Raw genomic sequence first — 3,314 nt, forward strand, 5'->3', positions numbered from 1 at the left:
TAAGACAGTCTTGTGCGGAAGAAAAAAGGAGGAATAGGAGGAAGAATACAGCAACATTCTCGCATGCATAGTTGAAGTTGAAGTGTGGATGTCTGAAGCAGCAGCCTTGCCTGGCACTTTCACAATCAGTCCCCTGTTAGCGTACTTTCCTTTCATGAACCCCTGGAACTTTTTTCCCTCTCATCTCAAGGCGTCGCTAAACACAACCTATCCCAGGTCGAACTTAGCCTGGTGCCACAGAAAGTTTGACCAGTCGTAGTTTACATATATATGTTTCTTCCTCTGATGGCGGTGACGCTGCTGTTTCTTCCTCCAATAACAGTGGTGGTAATTCTTTTTCTTTGCTTCTTTTTCTTGTTTTCTTCCTCTGATGGCGGTAATGCTGCTGCTGCTGCTTCTTCTTCCTCTGATGGCGTTGCTTCCTGTTCTTGTTCTTCTAAGACATTTTGGTGGTCTGAATTGGTTGGTGATAGGGTATTCAGAGTGGGGATAGTAGGAGTACTGCACACTCACCTCCCTTGCTCCCCAGTCATAATGCAAGTCAGGTTGGTGGAAGACTGGGAAGGGTAGGGAGGTGCTGCACACTCACCTCCCATGCTCCCCAGGTTACATTTGTAACATCAGTCAGGTTGGTTGCTTTTGGAGTTGCCGGGATCAGTCAGTCAGGCCCAGTCAGTCAAGGGTAGTGCAACGCACTCACCTTGCCAAGATCAGAGGGGTGGTGGTGGTGGTCTGTACATTTGGAGTTGGTAGGATGAGTCACATTGGTGGTCAAAGTCAAACTGGGAGACTGGGAAGTGTAGGGAGGTGCTGCACACTCACCTCCCGTGATTCCCAGGGGCGGTCAGGATGGTGGGTCTTTGGAGTTACCAGGATGAGTCACGGGAAGTGCTACGCACTCACCTTGCCAGGATCAGTTGCCAGGGTGGGGAATACTGGTGGTGGTCGGTACAATTAGAGTTCCTAGGATGAGTCAGATTGGGGATCAAAGTCAAACTAGAAGGCTGGGAAGGGTAGGGAGGTGCTGCACACTCACCTCCCGTGCTTCCCAGGTGGGGTGGTGGTCTTTGGAGTTGTCAGGGTCAGTGAGGTTGGTATTGTTTTATTTTTATTATTTATTGTTGATTGCCAGACTCAGTCATTTTATTGAGGGGGAAGTAGGAGTTTTATTGTTTTTACTTTATTTATTTTTGTTTTTATTTTTCATTTATTTTGGTAAGGGTAGGGAAGGGTAGGGAGGTGCTGCACACTCACCTCCTATGCTCCCCAGGTTACATTTGTAACATTTGTCAGATTGGTTGTTTTTGGAGTTGCCGGGGTCAGTCAGTCAGGCCCACTCAGTCAAGGGAAGTGCTACGCACTCACCTTGCCAAGATCAGAGGGGTGGTGGTGGTGGTCTGTACATTTGGAGTTGGTAGGATGAGTCACATTGGTGGTCAAAGCCAAACTGGGAGACTGGGAAGGGTAGGGAGGTGCTGCACACTCACCTCCCATGCTCCCCAGAGTCAGTCAGTTTGGTGGTCTGTTGCCAGATTACAGTAAGATTTGTAGGTCAGTCAGGTTGGTTGTTTTTATGGTTGCCAGGGTCAGTAAGGCAGGTGGTAGGGAAGTGCTACGAACTCACCTAGCCAGGACAGGGTAGGATGTAGGGATGTATGGATCAGGGTCAGAGTGGGACACAGAGTAGGAGGTACTGTTGGTCTGTACATTTGGAGTTGTTCTTTGAAGTTGCCAGGATGAGTCAGGTCAAACTGGGAGACTGGGAAGTGTAGGGAGGTGCTGCACACTCACCTCCCATGCTCCCCAGGGCCAGTCAGTTAGGTGATTACATACTCGTATCTGTAAGTCAGTCAGGTTGGTTGTTTTTGGAGTTGCCAGGGTCAGTCAGTCAGGGTCAGTCCAGGGAAGTGCTACGCACTCACCTTGCCGAGATCAGAAGGGTGGTGGTGGTGGTGGTCTGTACAGTTGGAGTTGCTCTTTGGAGTTGGTAGGATGAGTCAGATTGGTGGTCAAAGTCAAACTGGGAGACTGGGAAGGGTAAGGAGGTGCTGCACACTCACCTCCCGTGCTTCCCAGGTGGGTGGTGGTCTTTGGGGTTGTCAGGGTCAGTCAGTTGGTATTGTTTTGTTTTTATTATTTATTGTTGATTGCCAGACTCAGTCAGTTTTATTGAGGGGGGAGTAGGAGTTTTATTGCTTTTGTTTTATTTACTTATTTTTTAATTTATCTTTTTTTTATTATTTATTATTTTTTATACCTATATATATTTTATTCTTTTTGGTCTGGCAGTCCGTAGACTTGGGGAGAGAAGGGAAGTGCTGTGCACTCACCTCCCTTGCTCTCCCGAGGTCCGAGGTGGTAAGGAGGTTTTTTATTTATTTTTATTTATTTATCTTTATCTATTTATTTATTTTATTTTATTTATTTATTTTTTTTTTTTCGCGTGGTAGGTTAGGAGACAAGGGAAGTGCTATGCACTCACCTTAATTCTTTATTTTTTCTTTTCTATCTTTTGCCGGAGACAAGGGAAGTGCTATGCACTCACCTTAATTCTTTATTTATTTATTTTTCTATCTTTTGCCTGGTAGGTTGGAAGAGAAGGGAAGTGCTATGCACTCACCTTTATATTTTTTATTCTGTTAGGTGAAGAGAAGAGAAGTGCTATGCACTTACCCTTATTTTTTTATTTATTTATTTTTTTTTTTTATTATTTTTTGCCTGGTAGTCCGTAGACTTGCCAGGGTTAGGTAGGGGAGAGAAGGGAAGCGCTGTGCACTCACCTCCCTTGCTCTCCCGGGGGCCGGTAAGGCGGTGCCTTCCTCCCCTGGGGAGGGGTAGGGAGGTGCTGCGCACTCACCTCCCCTCCTCCCCGTGGGCAGTTCCATCACACATGGTGATGGAGGGATGCTCTTTCAAGGTTTTTGTGAGTTCCGAGAGGGGGGTTCGAACCTACGCGCCCCTCACTTCCCTCACGCCAAACTCAAAGTGCATCACTCTACCCACTGGGCCACGAGGGCCCTTTTTCTTTTTTTTAAAGTTGGTCTATTTCCCCATCTTCCCCATCTTTTTTGCAAAGTTGCTCTATTTAACCACCTTATGTTCACGCCAGTATGTATTAAAGAATTATGATGTGAATTATTTTCATGACGTTATTTATTTATTGTATTTTGTATGGGATATGACCGCTGGCATCCCACACACACTGGGTTCCCAAGACTGTCACTACGCCATGAAACCCCAACGGTAAACAAAATATATTTGAACACATCATTTCCCTTCCTGTGTTCATGCAGCACCAAAAGTTCAATAAGAAA

The 3,314-nt window shown here is 46.1% G+C and overlaps 1 long non-coding RNA gene across 1 annotated transcript; it reads right to left on the reverse strand.

Moving 5' to 3' along the window:
- Positions 1 to 707: 707 nt before the first annotated feature.
- LOC135102200 (uncharacterized) lies at positions 708 to 3,013 on the reverse strand. The gene is made up of 2 exons (XR_010269587.1): positions 1,923 to 3,013; positions 708 to 1,487 (listed from the first exon to the last, which is right to left on the reverse strand). It is a non-coding gene; the product is annotated as an uncharacterized LOC135102200 (long non-coding RNA).
- Positions 3,014 to 3,314: the final 301 nt, after the last annotated feature.

Source organism: Scylla paramamosain, chromosome 7 (genome assembly GCF_035594125.1).
Source record: "Scylla paramamosain isolate STU-SP2022 chromosome 7, ASM3559412v1, whole genome shotgun sequence".
NCBI classification, from domain to species: domain Eukaryota; kingdom Metazoa; phylum Arthropoda; class Malacostraca; order Decapoda; family Portunidae; genus Scylla; species Scylla paramamosain.